At 46.7% G+C, this 18,618-nt stretch overlaps 1 non-coding gene across 1 annotated transcript; it reads right to left on the reverse strand.

Moving 5' to 3' along the window:
* Positions 1–203: 203 nt before the first annotated feature.
* Positions 204–362, reverse strand: LOC120918011. Its single transcript, XR_005744256.1, has one exon. It is a non-coding gene; the product is annotated as a U1 spliceosomal RNA (small nuclear RNA).
* Positions 363–18,618: the final 18,256 nt, after the last annotated feature.

The following is an 18,618-nucleotide window of genomic DNA, read 5'->3' on the forward strand; positions in this document are numbered from 1 at the left end:
CTCGGCAAAAATACCAAGACCAAGCGCAGCACCCATCCTCACCAGGAGCACCCTTCCAGATGGCTCAGACTCAACCATGGGCCGGCCCCCAGTATCTGTCGGGCAGCACAGCGTAGTCCCTGCTGAAACCATCCTTCCAGGTGCAATGACGTCATTGGATTGCATCCACCCTCCCCATGGAGGTGCTTCAGCGCTCCGCTGACAACTGATAAGGACAGAAACCACACCCAGTCCTAGCCAAAAGGCCGAGAAGCGACAGGGAAGACAACCACGATCAGCACGGCCTAGAGTGTGCAATAGCCGTGCCTCGCCCTGGGAGAACCACCTTCATGATCATGGTGTCTCCCCTGCCAGGTAAGTAATCTCTCAGTTTTCTTTACATACCTTAGTTTAGACCCAGCGACATCATCACTGAGTCTCTGTGCCTCTCATTGCAATGCAGGAAGATCATGGCTGTTATGCAAATATTAAAATGCAAGCAGTGGGCTGGCTCTTGGGAGGAGTTAAGCCAATATTAAAATGCAAGCAGTGGGCTGGCTCTTGGGAGGAGTTATGCAAATATTAAAATGTATGCAGTGGGATGGTTCTTGGAAAGGAGTTATGCAAATATAAAAATGCAAGCAGTGGGCTGAATTTGGGGAGGAGTTATGCTAATATTAAAATGCAAGCAGTGGGCTGGCTCTTGGGAGGAGTTATGCAAATATTAAAATGCAAGCAGTGGGCTGGCTCTTGGGAGGAGCTATGCTAATATTAAAATTGAAGCAGTGGGCTGGCTCTTGGGAGGAGTTATTAAAATGCAAGCAGTGGGCTGGCTCTTGGGAGGAGTTAAGCCAATATTAATATGCAAGCAGTGGCCTGGCTCTTGGGAGGAGTTATGCAAATATTAAAATGCAAGTAGTGGGGTGGTTCTTGGGAGGAGTTATGCAAATATAAAAATGCAAGCAGTGGACCGTCTCTTGGAAGGAGTTATGCAAATATTAAAATGCAAGCAGTGGGCTGGCTCTTGGGAGGAGCTATGCAAATATTAGAATGGAAGCAGTGGGCTGGCTCTTGGGAGGAGTTATGTAAATATTAAAAAATGCAAGCAGTGGGCCGGCTCTTGGAAGGAGTTATGCCAATATTAAAATGCAAGCAATGTGTCATGGATATGCAATAAAGTCTGGCAGCTTACCTGATCTCCATGTGTTCATTAGAGGCTTGACCCTCCTTCTGACTGTCTTTTATCACCTTCCTCCCTGTATTGCTCCACCCTAGGCCATCCCAGGAAGCCTATATTAACCACTGCACTGCTAGTCTGCTTTGCTGTTCAACCGTGTTGTTAGCTTTACTTCCTGTCTGCAGTGTGCTACGATTATCTTCCTGTGTACCGTTTTTGTCTCGTCCCTGACTTCTCCTGTTTGCCTGTGATCCTGACCTTTTGCCTGTCCCTCGGTTACTGCTTGTCCTGCTTGCTGCTTCCCCTCTCTCCCTGCGGAGCGTGACCTAGGGGATCCCAGGGGTCGCGACCTGGATCCAGCTGCGGCGAAGGCCATCCTCACCACTAGAGGCTCTGGTGAACACAAAGCTGGGTCTTAGACTCCGCGCCCTGGGTGATCTTGGGTTCTAGCTTCCTCTCTAATCGCAGCAGTCGGCCATAGGGTTCACTACCCTGTGGTGCATTCCTGACCCCAACGGGGTGCACTTGTCACCTGGCCAGTGGCCACAGGTGACCTGACACACTGGGCTGGCTCTTAAGAGAGGTCATGCAAATATTAAAATGAAAGCAGTGGGTGGGTTCTTGGGAGGAGTAATGCAAATATTAAAATGGAAGCAGTTGGCTGGCTCTTATGATGAGTTATGCACATAATAAAATGCAAGCAGTGGGTTGGCTCTTGGGAGAAATTATGCAAATATTAAAATGCTAGCAGTGGACCGCCTCTTGGGAGCAGTTATGTAAACACCAAAATGTCCTAATGGATGGAGGTCAGTCTGGGGTAGTGGGGTGTTGCTAGGCAGGCTTCATTTGCTTGAAGACCACCCTAGGTAACACCCACATGTGATGCTGAGCATCAACAATTAAAAGAACTGAAATCCAATGAATAAAAAGGCCGGGCCAGGACAGTCACACTGAGAAGATGATGCTGACGGCCTCCAGCCAGGAGAAGGCGGGGCCTCTATCTGATTTGCTGCAGCTTCTAATGCACACTGTGAGAAGATTACAGTGAAATCAAGTACCGTATTTATTTGCCCTGAAAATCAGGGCAAAATCGTGGGTGCGCGGTTATACGCCGATACCCGCTTTCCCGCGCCGAGTTTGAATACTGCGCCGGCATATACCGAGCGCAGTACACTCGTGTATAGTCAGGCAGTCTCGGCTCCTCTCGCGCTCACGTCCTGGACGTACAGGACATGAGCGCGAGAGGAGCCGAACCTGCCTGACTATATACGAGTGTACTGCGCCAGCTTATATACCGAGTGCAGTACATTCGTGTATAGTCGGGCAGGCTCGGCTCCTCTCGCGCTCACGTCCTGGACGTACAGGACATGTGCGCGAGAGTAGCCAAGCCTGCCCGACTATACACGAGTGTACTGCGCTCGGTATATGCCGGCGCAGAATTCAAATTCGGCGCGGGAAAGCGGGAAACGAGCGGGGAGGACGCCGCAGAAGGACGCCGGACCCGACGAAGAGGACACCCGAAGCCGCAGACGGACGCCGGACCCGACGAGGCCGCCGATGGACGCCACGCAAGACACCAAAACTGTAAGTACAAAAATCTTTTTTCCACAGGAATGCGGGTCCACTTTAGGGGTGCGCGCTATACCCCGGAGCGCGCAATATCCCGATAAATACGGTAAGTAAACAACTTCGGTACTGGAGGCTGTACAACCATGCAAGACTGAAGGGAGGGCTGGAGGTCAGATTTGACATACAAATGTGTTAAGGATATCTGAATCATGTTTTATATATATATATATATATATATATATACAGTAAATTGTTCTTGTATCTGTTTAATGCATACACATTTGAATATGATGGGGCACATGCAGCCTCATAGGACGGGGACATTAGGTAATACCAGGCACCATACAGATATCTGCTGGTGAATGCAGCCAATGACATTGTGCAGATCTCCGCTCTGCCAGAACCGCGGACTACCTGGGGGAAATCAGGCCGGGACCAGGAGGATTCTGGGATTTGTCTGAGCCGTCCTGTCTCATCCTAATGGCATGTGCCATAGATGGATGTTCCGAGAGGGGGAAGGGATGTCACGTCGTTCTCTGCTTGTCTTACAAGATAACACTTGTAAAGCGAGTCAGGATTATTGTTTTTTAATTTCGCGAAACGCTCGTAAACCGCGTTACTCACAATCTGAGGTTCCACTGTTTACACACACACACGTCCCTGTTCTGCCTCTCGTGCCCCGAGATCGCTCACGGCCGCTGGTAATCGCGACTGCTGGTCACAAAAATTGGCACCCCTGCGATGCACTGCTAGCCCGCTTAAAACAACCAACGTACAGCTACGATGGTTCACGCATCCTGCCGCAGGATAACTGCGGCGGCTGGCCCGTAAGCGGTTAAAAAACAAATTTCTTCCTCAGTTTAGGTCGATATATATTTTTGGTAAAAAAAAAAAAAAAATCGCATTAAGTGTATATTGATTGGTTTGCGCAGAAGTTATCACGTCTACAAACTATGGGAACAATGTATGGCATTTTAGGTCATTTTCTTTACTAGTAATGGCGGTGATCTGCGATTTTTAGCGGGGACCGCGACATTGCGTTCCCTCAGCGTGTTCTAACTGTGGGGGGACGGGACTGGCTGGGGGATGAGAGATATTGTTGTTCCTACTTAGTAGGAACACATGATCTGTCTCCTCTCTCCTGACAGCACAGGGATTTGTGTGTTTACACACACACAAATCCCCGTGCTGGCTCTCGTGCACGCGATCGCACATGGCCGGCCAAGCACATTGGAACCTTTGCTGTGCACATGGGCGCCCCAGGCGGGGTGTGTTCTATACCTACATACTTTTGCTAATAAGTGTCCCTCGTCCCTATCTCAAAAAGTTGGGAGGTTTGGATGGAGCCAATGCATGACCGCATTCAAAGTGTGACAGCATTGAAAGCTGAAAATTGGCCTGGACAGGAAGGGGGTAAAAGTACCCGATATTGAGGTGGTTGAGGATTGATGGTCCAAAAACAGTACATGCATTTCGACTATGCACTAGACTTCCCCTTTAACCATTTGCCGACTGCTTCACGTACATATATGTCGGCAGAATGGCAGGTACAGGTGCGTTGCTTTGAATCTGCCGCCTAGCGGGCTCTGTGACCGTGCCCGCGAGACCCGCACACTCGATGTCCTCCGGTGTCCCGCGATCGGGTCACAGAGCAGCAGAACGGGGAGTTGCTCCGTGAGTTGAGGCGGCGTAGTATAAATTTGCCGGCGTAAGCCCGCGTAATTCAAATTTAGAGGTGGGCGTATTGTAAATGATTCGTGACCCCATGCAAATAAGGGGTCGAACGCACGGCGCATGCGCCGTCCGTGGATGTATCCCAGTGTGCATGCGTCGGATAGAATGCCTAAGCTACATCGAACACTGCCTACGACGTGAACGCAAGTTACGCACAGCCCTATTCACGTACGACTTACGTAAACAACGTAAAATTCGACGGCTGTTTCCGACGTCTATACTTTGCATTGGCTGCGCCTCATATAGCAGGGGTAACTTTACGCCGGACGTAAGCCTAACGTAAACGGCGTAGCGGGCGCAAGTACGTTCGTGAATCGGCGTATCTACCTCATTTGCATATTCTACGCGTAAATCTACGGAAGCGCCCCTTGCGGCCAGCGTAAATATGCACCCCAAGATACGACGGCGTAAGAGACTTACGTCAGTCGTATCTTGGCAACAGTGAGGCGTATCTGATTCTATGAATCAGGCGCATAGATGCGACGCCTCACATTTGGACTTACGACGGCGTATCAGGAGATACGCCGTCGTAAGTCCTTTGTGAATCTCGGCCTATAACTTTTGCGCAAGCCAATCAGTATACGCTTATCGCGATTTTTTTACCAAAAATATGTCGAAGAATACGTATCGGCCTAAACTGAGGAAAAAAAAAGTATTTTATATATTTTTGGGGGATATTTTTGGGCTAGCTTCAGATAGGTTAGCGGATCTTTAGATCCGCGTAACCTATCTGATTTACGTTACGCCGCTGCTATTTTTTGAAGCAAGTGCTTTATTCAGAAAGCACTTGCCTCTAAAGTTGCGGCAGCGTATCGTAAATCCCCCGGCGGAATTCAAATTCCGCGGCTAGGGGGCGTGTACTATTTAAATCAGGCGCGTCCCCGCGCCGATCGAACAGCGCATGCGCCGTCCACAAATTTACCCAGCGTGCATTGCTCCAAATGACGTCGCAAGGACGTCATTGGTTTCGACGTTAACGTAAATTACGTCCGGCCGTATTCGCGAACGACTTACGCAAACAACGTAAAAAATTCAAAACTCGGCGCGGGAACGACGGCCATACTTAACATAGGATACGCCGCACTTACCCCTCCTATAGCAGGGGTAACTTTCCGCCGGAAAAAGCAGAACACAAACAACGTAAAAAAAAAAAGCGCCGGGCGGTCGTTCATTTTTGAATTGGCGTAAATGATCATTTGCATATCCGACGCGTAAAAGATATGGAAGCTCCACCTAGCGGCCGGCCTGGAATTGCAGCCTAAGATCCGACGGTGTAAGTCACTTACACCTGTCGGATCTTAGGCATATCTATGCGTAACATGGGGTAGATTCAGAGAGCAATTACGCCGGCGTATCCACAGATACGCAGCGTAATTGCTAAGTAGCGCCGGCGTATCTACTTTCTGTATTTAGAAAGCTAGATACGCCGACTGTAGCCTAAGATACAACTGGCATAAGTCTCTTAGTCTCGCCGGGTGCATTATGACGCTGGCCGCTAGGTGGCGCACCCGTAGTTGTCAGCGTAGAGTATGCAAATTGCATACTTACGCCGATTCACAAACGTACGCACGGCCGGCGCTCGTTTTTTACGTTGTTTGCGTACGTCGTTTTCGCCGTAAGGCTGCTCCTGCTATTAGGAGGCGCAGCCAATGGTAAGTATGGACGTCGTTCCCGCGTCGCGATTTTCAAAATTTGCGTCGTTTGCGTAACTCGTTCGTGAATGGCGCTGGACGCCATTTACGTTCACGCCAAAGCCAATGACGTCCTTGCGACGTCATTTACAGCAATGCACGTCGGGAAATTTTTCCCGACGGAGCATGCGCAGTACGTTCGGCGCGGGAACGCGCCTAATTTAAATGATCCACGCCCCCTACGGGATCATTTCAATTACGCGCGCTTACGCCGGCCCCTTTTACGAAACGCCGCCGCAAATTACGGAGCATATGCTTCGTGAATGCAGCGTAGCTCCAGTAATTTACGGAGGCGTAGCGTAAAAACGATACGCTGCGCCGCCGTATCAGTGCGCGCCCCTACCTGAATCTGGGCCCCTGATTCTATGAATCAGGCGCATAGATACGACGGCCGGACTCAGAGATACGACGGCGTATCAGGAGATATCTTCTTTCTGAATCCGGCCCACTATAGCTAAAAGTAAAAAATATTATTTTTTTTCAAAATTTTCGCTGTATTTTTGTTTTTAGCGCAAAAACTAAAAACCGCAGAGGTGATCAAATACCACAAAAAAAAAAGCTCTATTTGTGGGGAAAAAAGGACGCCAATTTTGTTTGGGAGCCACATGGCTCGACAGCGCAATTGTCAGTTAAAGCGACGCAGTGCCGAATTCGCAAAAAGTGTCCCCGGCCATTGGGCAGCCAAATCCTCCGGGGGCTGAAGTGGTTAGGACTAGAGGCAGTGAATAGGTTCTATTTAGTCCTTCTAATTGCAGACATTTCCATGGAGTGCGGCGGCCTTACATTTCAGGTGATGGGACTGAAGTAGACAGAGATGGGCAGTTCTGGAACTTGCGGCATCCAATTAAGTATAATGAAATTATCTTCCAATGTGGAGACTCTCTTCATAAAGCCAGATCAGATCTCGCAGTCACGCGCCCCCCTCTCCGAAAACATCTCCCCTTCTCAGCCGCCGACATCTCTTTTGATCTTTTCGGGGACAAAAAAGCATCTCTTTGCCGTCTAATGGGTTGATCTAATATTTGCTGCGTGCATCACATTTGTATAATCTATGATGTGCCGGCGGCTCGTGGTTGTCGGGGGGAAGAGTCGGGTTGGGAGGCTGGAAGGATCGGCCCCCCCGGGACATTTCGCCTGATAGCGGTTTATAGAGAAGAACAAACTTCTTCATTGAATTTATTTCTCCGCTTGGACCTCCTAATAATGTTTGTCTTGTGGAAGCGACGAAGGACAGCCATTGGCTGGAGCGCCGATAACGTGTGCCAGTCTGGCCAGCTAAGTGGATGCAAAACGCGCTGCAAACGCACTTCAGATGCACCGCGCCGCGCCCCTTTACACCAAGAAAGACAAGCTCAAAAATCTGTAAAGACATGCACTCAAAGTCACGCAGTTACAGGGCCACCATCAGGGGGGTACAGGCAGTACACCTGTAAGGGGCCCGGAGGTCCCCAGGGGCCCGGATGGCAACCCCCCTTTTTTTTATTTATTTTTTATAAAAAAAAATATATTTTTTTTTAACATATTTTTAATTAAAGGGCCAATTTTTTTTTTGAGGTCCCCAGGGGCCCGGATGGCAACCCCCCTCTTTTTTTTTAATAAAAAATATATATATTTTTTTTAATTTTTATTAAAGGGACAATTTTTTTTTATAAATGTTTATTTTTATTTTTTTTATATATTTTTTTTATTTTTATTTTTATTAAAGGACCCAGAGGTTTCTTTTAATTTGTTTTTTTTTTTAAATTAAAGGGCCCAGAGGTCCCGGATGGCAACCCCCTTTTTTTTAATTTATTTTTTATAAAAAAAAATATATATTTTTTTAACATATTTTTAATTAAAGGGCCAATTATTTTTTTTGAGGTCCCCAGGGGCCCGGATGGCAACCCCCCCTCCTTTTTTTTTATAATATATATATATATTTTTTGAATTTTTATTAAAGGGACAATTTTTTTTATATAAATGTTTATTTTTATTTTTTTTATATATTTTTTTTATTTATTTTTTTATTAAAGGGCCCAGAGATTTCTTTTAATTTGTTTTTTTTTTAATTAAAGGGCCCAGAGGTCCCGGATGGCAACCCCCCTTTTTATATATATATATATATATATAATTAATTTTTTTTTTTTATTTCTTGTAAAGGGCCCCCCCACGCTTCTCAATTCGCGGCAGCCCCCTCCCGCTTCTCAATTTCAGGCGGCCCGGATGGCAACCCCCTTTTTTTTTATTTATTTTTTATAAAAAAAATATATATATTTTTTTAACATTTTTAATTAAAGGGCCAAATTTTTTTTTTTTTGAGGTCCCCAGGGTCCCGGATGGCAACCCCTCCCCCTTTTTTTTATCTTTTATAAAAAATATATATATATTTTTTCATTTTTATTAAAGGTTCAATTTTTTTTTTTTTTTATAAATGTTTATTTTTATTTTTTTTATATATTTTTTTAATTTATTTTTTTATTAAAGGGCCCAGAGGTTTCTTTTTCTTTTTTTAAAAAAAATTAAAGGGCCCAGAGGTCCCGGATGGCAACCCCCCTTTTTTTTGTAATTTCTTTTAAAAAAAAATTGTATATATATATATATATATATATATATATATATATATATATATATATATATATATATATATAATTAAAGGGCCCAGATGGCAACCCCCATTTTTTATTTCTTGTAAAGGGCCCCCCCACGCTTCTCAATTCGCGGCAGCCCCCTCCCGCTTCTCAATTTCAGGCGGCCCGGATGGCAACCCCCTTTTTTTTTATTTATTTTTTATAAAAAAATATATATATTTTTTTAACATATTTTTAATTAAAGGGCCAAATTTTTTTTTTTTTGAGGTCCTCAGGGTCCCGGATGGCAACCCCTCCCCCTTTTTTTTTTTTTTATAAAAAATATATATATATTTTTTAATTTTTATTAAAGGGACAATTTTTTTTTTTTATAAATGTTTATTTTTATTTTTTTTATATATTTTTTAAATTTTTTTTTTATTAAAGGGCCCAGAGGTTTCTTTTTATTTTTAAAAAAATAAATAAAGGGCCCAGAGGTCCCGGATGGCAACCCCCCTTTTTTTTGTAATTTCTTTTAAAAAAAAAATTGTGTGTGTGTGTGTATATATATAATTAAAGGGCCCAGATGGCAACCCCCATTTTTTATTTCTTGTAAAGGGCCCCCCCACGCTTCTCAATTCGCGGCAGCCCCCTCCCGCTTCTCAATTTCAGGCGGCCCGGATGGCAACCCCCTTTTTTTTAATTTATTTTTTATAAAAAAAATATATATTTTTTTAACATATTTTTAATTAAAGGGCCACATTTTTTTTGAGGTCCCCAAGGTCCCGGATGGCAACCCCTCCCCCTTTTTTTTATTTTTATTTTTTATAAAAAAATATATATATATTTTTTAATTTTTATTAAAGGGCCAATTTTTATTTTTTTATAAATGTTTATTTTTATTTTTTTTATATATTTTTTTTATACATTTTTTTATTAAAGGGCCCAGAGGTTTCTTTTTATTTTTTTAAAAAAATTAAAGGGCCCAGAGGTCCCGGATGGCAACCCCCCTTTTTTTTGTAATTTCTTAAAAAAAAAAAATTGTATATATATATATATATATATATATATATATATATATATATATATATATATATATATATATATATATAAATAAAATTAAAGGGCCCAGATGGCAACCCCCTTTTTTTATTTCTTGTAAAGGGTCCCCCCACGCTTCTCAATTCGCGGAAGCCCCCTCCCGCTTCTCAATTTCAGGCAGCAGTCCCCCCCCCCCCCCCGGTTCTCTGCTCCAGGGGGCCCATGCCTAAAGCTGTGTAAGGGACCCCATAATGATGGCGGCCCTGTGCAGTTATATGCAGTTTCTGGAGTGAATGGGCCCTTTCAGGTCTTGTACCTCTCCCATCCTATGAATGCACAGTGAAAAGAGAAGCAGCACAGTGTTCAGCCCATCTTTCTGTCACTCTGCTCTCTCCTCCTATCAGCATGCGTCTACAGCACAACTGATTGGCTGCTTTTTGCTGATTTTTCCATCTTCCCATTAAAGGTTTGCTGTACAAAGACTGCGGGAGGATGATACCAGGACAAATGTAAGTACTTACATTCCATTAAAAAAAAAAAAATTAAAGAGGAACTGCAGTCTGCTCACATAATTTGTTATAAAAACATCTTAGCCATTCTGAAGCTTCCCTCCAATCACTTATTGCATATTATTTTATATATACTGTGATTCTGTACTTGCTGGCCATGCTGGCGTTCGCTGTTCACTCAGCTGTGTGTTAGCAAAGCGAAGAAATTCGATTTGCTAACACTGAACCGCCTCTCAGCCAATCAGGTTGCCGGGTCTGTTACCGGTCACCTGATTGGCTGAAACGTCAGGCGCTGTGATTGGACGCCTGAGAGAGGACGGAAGAAGACATGGAGGACGTGCAGGAGACCGTCGCTGACCCGCTGTGAGACAGGTAAGTGCCGGGCAGCATCTGATGGGGCACAGAAGCGGCAATTGATGGGCACACTGGCAGCATCTGATGAGGCACAGAAGCGGCAATTGATCGGCACACTGGCAGCATCCGATGAGGCACAGTAGCAGTAATTGATCGGCACATTAGCAGCATCAGATGGGGCACAGCAGTGGCAATTGTTGGGCACACTGGCAGCATTTGATGGGGCACAGAAGCGGCAATTGATCAGCACACTGGCAGCATCCGATGAGGCACAGTAGCAGTAATTGATCGGCACATTAGCAGCATCAGATGGGGCACAGCAGTGGCAATTGTTGGGCACACTGGCAGCATCTGATGGGGCACAGTAGCGGCAATTGGTCGGCACGCTGGCAGCATCTTATGGGGCACAGTAGTGGCAATTGATGGGCACACTGGCAGCATTTGATGGGGCAGAGAAGCGGCAATTGATGGGCACACTGGCAGCATTTGATGGGGCACAGTAGCAGCAATTGATCGCCACACTGGCAGCATCTGATGGGGGACAGTAGCGGCAATTGATGGGCACACTGGCAGCATTTGATGGGGCACACTGGCGGCAATTGATGGGCATAATGGCAGCATCTGATGAGGCACAGTAGCGGCAATGGATCGGCTCACTGGCAGCATCAGATGGGGCACAGCAGCGGCAATTGATGGGCACACTGGCAGCATTTGATGGGCACAGTGGTGGCAATTGATGGGCACAGTGTCAGCAATTAATGGGTACAGTGGCTGCGTTTGATGGCACAGTGGTGGCAATTGATGGGCACAGTGTCAGCAATTGATGGGTACAGTGGCTGAGTTTGATGGCACAGTGGTGGCAATTGATGGGCACAGTGTCAGCAATTTATGGGTACAGTGGCTGTGTTTGATGGCACGGTAGCTGCGTTTGTCACAGTAGCTGAACTTGATGGGCACAGCAGCTGCATTTGATGGGCACAGTGGCTGCAATTGATATTTTTTTCCCCAGTTTGTTTGCGCCCCCCCTAAAAAAAATTGAGCACCAGCCGCCACTGCCCTGGAGGATCTGCCGGTGGGATCAATGGGTGATAAAAATATGCGACGAGAGGACTGCTGTCACTTTTTTTTCTCATAGTTCTACCTTTAGCGACTATAAAAGCGCGGCGGTATCCATCCATTCTGGCCACGAATGGGTTAAGCCAGAGCCACAGCTTAAAGCGTATCCTAAAAACGTCAGCTCTTCGCCCCTGCGCTCCATCATCCCCATGGCAGGACCAAAGCCTCCGATTTTTGGGGATTGTCAAAGAGAAGTCCCAGCGGATCCCGTGTCAGTTTGTGTAAAACATCCACAGCGCAGCGTACAAACCCTGGAATAGAGGGGGCTCTGCTTCTCTTTACTGGGACAAACACCAGGCCCCACACATCCTCTAACTGCGCGGCTCGCATAATTACCTTCCCTGTCTGTGCCAGAAATCTGTTCAAACGAAGGCTCCGAAATTTTCCGAGTCTGGCTCTGGCCATGGACGCTCCAATTTTTCCATAGGAGCCTGTGCAGATGGAGGCATGTCCAAGGTTTGTCCAGCTCTCCGCTGATTGGCCCTGACAGAAGGCCCTTTCTTCTCCACGGGGCCTGGGCGAAAAAAAAAAAAAATGGATTCCCAGAATCCTCCGCTTCCTCGGCCCCAATCACCCGAAGTGTGAGATTCTATACCTTGTTTACAGTGAAGCCGAGACGCCAAACGCAGAGGTGACCTTGAAGCTTAGGCAATGGTGAATGTGAACACAAGGCCCGGTTATAAGAGACGACTGAGACGTTGCGCAGCTCTCCGGTGTCACTGACCTCACAAAACGCCATCGGGTTTTGGATATCACGGCGAGGGAGGAAAATGGGGCAAAAAAAATAAAAAAACGAGAGGGGCGACAGACAGACACAAGGGCCAGATTCTCGTAGATGGGCGTAAAACTGCGACGACGTAACGTATGTCATTTACGTTACGCCGCCGCAAGTTTTACAGGCAAGTGCTTTATTCACAAAGAACTTGCCTGTAAAGTTGCGGCGGCGTGGCGTAAATCCCCCGGCGCAAGCCCGCCTAATTCAAATGATCCGGGTAGGGGGCGTGGAGCATTTAAATTAGGCGCGTTCCCGCGCCGAACGTACTGCGCATGCACCGTCCCTAAAATTTCACGATGTGCATTGTGCTAAATGACGTCATTGGTTTCGATGTGAACGTAAATGGCGTCCAGCCCCATTCACGGACGACTTACGCAAACGACGTAAATTTTTACATTTCGACGCGGGAACGACGGCCATACTTAATATTGGTTGCCCCTCATATAGCAGGGGCAACTTTACGCGTCGCAAATCTAACGTAAACGTCGTATCTTCACTGCGTCGACCGCGCGTACGTTCGGGAATTCGCGTATTTTGCTAATTTGCATACTCGACTGGGAAAACGACGGAGGCGACACCTAGCGACGAAAAAAAAAATTGCATTTAAGATCCGACAGCGTAAGAGCCTCGGATCTAATGGTTATCTATGCGTAACTGATTCTAAGAATCGGTCGCATAGATACGACGGCCCAGATTAGGACTTACGACGGCGTACATTGCGTTGCGCCGTCGTAAGCCCTTTGAGAATCTGGGCCAAGATCCGTTCCTCAGTATACAGGATGAGGAGTAAATATCATTTCTCGAAAGCACTTCGGGTGTCCTAACATTTCGTAACGCAACTGTTTTTGTACAAATATTACCCATGCAGTGTACCGACACCATGAAAATTGCAATTAAACCCAGCAACCAATCAGATCTCAGCTTACTGTTTTCAGATCAGTAATTTAATTGCAGTTGGTTGCTATTGGTCCAGTCTCCACATTGAATAAATTAATTGGTCTGATCGGTATAAGGTTCTGGGGCTCTACAATTGTCAGTGGTAAGTGCATCCTTGATAGACCTGCATATAATGCACATAGTGAGGTCATAGTAGGCAGGGCCGTCTTAATAGCATCATGGGCCCCTGGGCAAAGTAATGCTCTGGGGCCCCTACAATGGAGACAGTGCAGGTAAACAGAAATCAAGTAGGTAGGAGGTAGGGGATATCTAGGGTGTAGAGGGGTCAGAGTGCTGGGGGCATATCTGGGATGTAGAGGGGCAGCCCGGGCTCAAGGACCAGCTGCTTTGGGGAAAGGGCAGTGGTCCCCCCCCATGCAGCTGGGGCCCCTGGGCAGTGCCCAGGTGTGACCTCTCATTAAGACAGCCCTGGTCATAGGTGTGCGCACAGGGTGTGCCAGGTGTGCCTGGGCACACCCTAATGACCCCGTACTAGGCAATTCCACCCTTCTGCTCGGCTGCAGAGAAATGGACTGGGGAATCTCTGTCCTCAGTCCCTTTCTCTATCTGAAAAATTCAAAATCGGGGGTCTGTGTAGGACCTCTGATATTTCACCAAAGCCCACCAATGGGGCACCTAACAAAAAAATTGTAAAAAAAACAATAATAAAAAAAATATTGTAAAATAAATATTGTAAAAAATGATAAAGTAATATAAAAAATAAACTACTGACACTAATCTCTGCCCTTCTGACACCGTCCATTGCCCTACTGTCTGTGCCAGAAATCTGTTCAAACGAAGGCTCCGAAATTTTCAGAGTCTGGCTCTGGCCATGGACGCTCCAATTTTTCCATAGGAGCCTGTGCAGATGGAGGCATGTCCATGTCTTAATTTGCGTATCTAGCTAATTTGCATACTCAACGCGGAATTTGACGGAAGCGCCACCTAGCGGTCAAAAAAAAAATGCAGTTTAGATCCGACGACGTAAGAGACTTACGCCTGCCGGATCTAATGGATATCTATGCGTAACTGATTCTAAGAATCAGTCGCATAGATACGACGGGTCAGGTTAGGACTTACGACGGCGTACATGGCGCTGCGCCGTCGTAAGTCCTTTGAGAATCTGGGCCACAGAGAGGTTAGAGACCTCCATACCTGAACCATCTTTACCCATGCACAGATGTGCTGCAGGGCTCTTCTGGGACATGAAGCCTTGCGGCACATCTGCGCAAACAGAGTCCAGGGGATGGAATGGGGGGGGGGGGGGTAACGTCATTGCGAGAAAGACAGAAGTGCTGTGTTAGGTCGATTACAAAAAAACTTCATTAAAAAACAGTTTTTATAGGGCGAAGGTCTGCTGTAATATGGAACTCTTATATCTGCCTGGAGTTCAGCTTTAAAAACCTTAGAACATATGATTGGGCTGTGCCTAAGGAAGGCAGTGATGTGAATTCATTTTTAAGGATTACGTACCATTTAAAGTTACTCGGGAGAGAGTTAAGTCCAGCTATGGGGTCATGCTGAATCATTCTGAAATACGCACAAGGGGAACATTTAGGAGGCCGTGTTTTTTGATATTTTCCATAGCGCCGCATGCGGTGAGCGTTGACTGAGAAGCTTTGTACGTTTCTGATGTCACTTTTGTTAACAGCTCCGCCGCTAGCTGCCGCGCATCAGTAGCCTGGAAATCTGGCAACCTCGGTCATAGATTCATACAATGAGAAATACAATACAGAGGCAGCTAATGAGGCGACACAGTTACTATTCAAGAGAACCTGTCAAAATTGAAATTAATTCCAGGTATGGCATTTTCTACATAGTTACATTAGTCGAGCTTGGACCAATGTAAATGTGTACAGTATATACCATACCTGTGGGATACCTCTAGAAGCTGGAAATCATTGGAGAGGCTTAAAACATGAGTGCAGTGGCAGGAATAGGTAATGCACAGAGCACAGGGGTCAGGAGTGCACATCTCAAAGACTGCAGGTATCCGGAGTGCATAACGTACAGAATACGGGGGTGAGGAGTGCAAAATGTACAGAATACAGGGGTCAGGAGTGCATAACATACAGAGTACAGGGGTCAGGTGTGCATAACGTACAGAGTACAGGGGTCAGGAGTGCATGACGTACAGGGTACAGGGGTCAGGAGTGCATAACATACAGAGTACAGGGGTCAGGAGTGCATGACGTACAGGGTACAGGGGTCAGGAGTGCATGAAGTACAGAGTACAGGGGTCAGGAGTGCATAACATACAGAGTACAGGGGTCAGGAGTGCATAATGTACAGATTACAGGGGTCAGGATTGCATAACGTACAGATTACAGGGGTCAGGAGTGCATAACGTACAGAGTACAGGGGTCAGGAGTGCATAACATCCAGGGTACAAGGGTCAGAAGTGCATAACGTACAGAATACAGGGGTCAGGAGTGCATAACGTACAGAGTACAGTGGTGAGGAGTGCATAACTTACAGAGTACAGGGGTCAGGAGTGCATAACATCCAGGGTACAGGGGTCAGGAGTGCATAGCGTACAGAATACAGGGGTCAGGAGTGCATAACGTACAGAGTACAGGGGTCAGGAGTGCATAACGTACAGAGTACAGGGGTCAGGAGTGCATAACGTACAGAGTACAGGGGTCAGGAGTGCATAACGTACAGAGTACAGGGGTCAGGAGTGCATAACGTACAGAGTACAGGGTTCAGGTGTGCATAAGGTGAAGACTACAGGTCAAGAGTGCATAACACAACAAGTACAGGTGTCAGGGACATGGCCTGCGCAGACGGGTATTTGCAGGTGCCCGTCTTGCTGGGCATAGGCTAATGCCAATGCACAGAAACATTAGCATGAACAGCTGAACGCATATGCAAATGCATGAAAATACGGCCTACATAAAGACAGCAGCTGCACTAGTGCAGCTGCTGTCTGATCTGAAGCTTTACCTGAGTCTGATCCTGTAGATGCCATATCTGATTATCTGTGATTGACCCAGCTTGTCTGACCCTGCTCCATCTTGCACCCTCCACGATGTCCTGCATCCGCAACTGCTGCTTCTGCTGCCACCTGCTGCTCACCACACAGCCTGGTCTAGCGAAACTCATTAGCTGCACATCTCCACCGTTAAGGAATTCCTACCTCACTGCGCTCTCCTGGCCACTGTCGCAACTCCAGTGGCCTCTGAGCCAGGGCTGTAAGAGAGGTCTGCTTCTACACGTCAGGCTCATTTTCAAGGTACTTGACAACAGGGGTTAGGAGAGCGGAACACGGAGTGTAGGGGTCAAAAGAGCGTAATGCACAGGTAAGTAGACCAGTACAGCAAAAAATAACTTCCCTCCCCAAGCCCAACTCCCCTCCTACTAGTATAGATTCCCTTCCACAGCACAGCTTTTCCCTAGTACAGCTTTCCTGGCTCCGGTACAGCTCTACCCCCCCCCCCCCCCCCCAGGGTTGCCACCTGTCCAGGATTCACCTGGACAGTTCGGGTTTGGAATCATGCGTCCAGGTTTCAGACTGCCTGAAACCCAGACACATTGGGGCAGATCCACAAAAGATTTCCGCCGGCGTATCTATTGATACGCCGCGTAATTTTAAAGTTCCCGCATTGTATCTTTGTTTTGTATCTACAAAACAAGATACAACGGCATCTGGGATCGATCTAACAGGCGTACGTCTTAGTACGTCGTCGGATCTTAGGTGCATTTTTTTTTCGCCGGCTGCTAGGTGGCGTTTCCGTTGAATTCCGCGTCGAGTATGCAAATTAGCTAGTTACGGCGATCCACGAATGTACGTCTGCCCGGCGCATTTTTTTACGTCGTTTGCGTTCGGCCTTTTCCGGCATATAGTTACCCCTGCTATTATGAGGCGTACTCAATGTTAAGTATGGCCGTCGTTCCCGTGTCGAATTTTGAATTTTTTACGTTGTTTGCGTAAGTCGTTCGCGAATAGGGATTTGCGTAGAATGACGTCACCGTCGGAAGCATTGGCTTGTTCCGGTTTAATTTCGAGCATGCGCACTGGGATACCCCCATGGACGGCGCATGCGCCGTTCTAATAAAACGTTGTTTACGTCGGGTCACGACGTATTTACATAAAACACGCCCCCATCACAGCCATTTGAATTCCGCGCCCTTACGCAGCCAAAGATACACTACGCCGCCATAAATTACAGCGCAAATTCTTTGAGGATTCGAAAAAAAAAAGTTACGGCGGCGTAGTGTATCTTAGATTCTTAGATACGCTATGCCCGGCGGAGAGAAGCACCGATCTACGTGGATCTGCCCCATTGTTTAGACTGTGCGCCGCTAAAGTGTTCGGGTTTGACTTAAAGAAAAGGTGGCAACCCTACCCCCCGTAGTACTGCTCCCCTTACCCAGTACAGCTATGCCCATTCAGTACAGCCTCCCCCCATAGCCTCCAAGTACAGGTCTCATCCTCTGTACAGTGTCTCCCCCCCCAGTACTGCCCTGCCATAGCAGTACAACTCTCTCTCTCTCTATGATTCCCTTCCACAGTTCAGCTCTCCCCCCCCCCCCCCAACACAGCTCCTGCTCCTCCAGCTCTTATCAGTAAAGCTCTACCCCCAGTGCAGCCTCCCCACCCACTACAGCTCTGCCCCCTCAGTACAGCAACTCCACCCTCAGAACCCCCCCCCCCCCAATACAGCCTTCCTGCCCATAGCAGTACAACTCTCTCCCTCCATTAATACTTTCACTTCTTTTTAATCATCCGGGTGTTTATCATGTAATTTTGATATATGTTACTCTGCAACCTTTAGGAAGAAATCATTTCTTGCCTTTGCTACACAATATTTGGACGCTTGCAACGGTAGAATTCATTTTGTCTCTTTCCACTTCGTATGATGAGCCTTGAGGTCCAATCTGGAGTCTCCCATATGGGGTTAATTGTGTGCTGATAATATAGTGCGACCTTTTCTTTTCGATACTCCCCAAGTGTGTCCTGACGAAGCGAAATAGCGAAACACGTTGACTCACAGGGGCTCACTGTTGTCCATTTGGTGTCAACCTTCTGTTCACATCATAGTTTTATGTATCTTTCTGTGTTCAATGTATGTTTTTTTAACTCTTTCTATACTTGATCTGTTTGTGAGCAATTCTTTATTAATAAAATAAAATGTTTTATTATACTCTTGTCCATCTTGCCTACAAAGTCCGACCCAGAGTTTTTTCA

This window comes from Rana temporaria, chromosome 11, assembly GCF_905171775.1.
Source record: "Rana temporaria chromosome 11, aRanTem1.1, whole genome shotgun sequence".
In the NCBI taxonomy this organism is placed as follows: domain Eukaryota; kingdom Metazoa; phylum Chordata; class Amphibia; order Anura; family Ranidae; genus Rana; species Rana temporaria.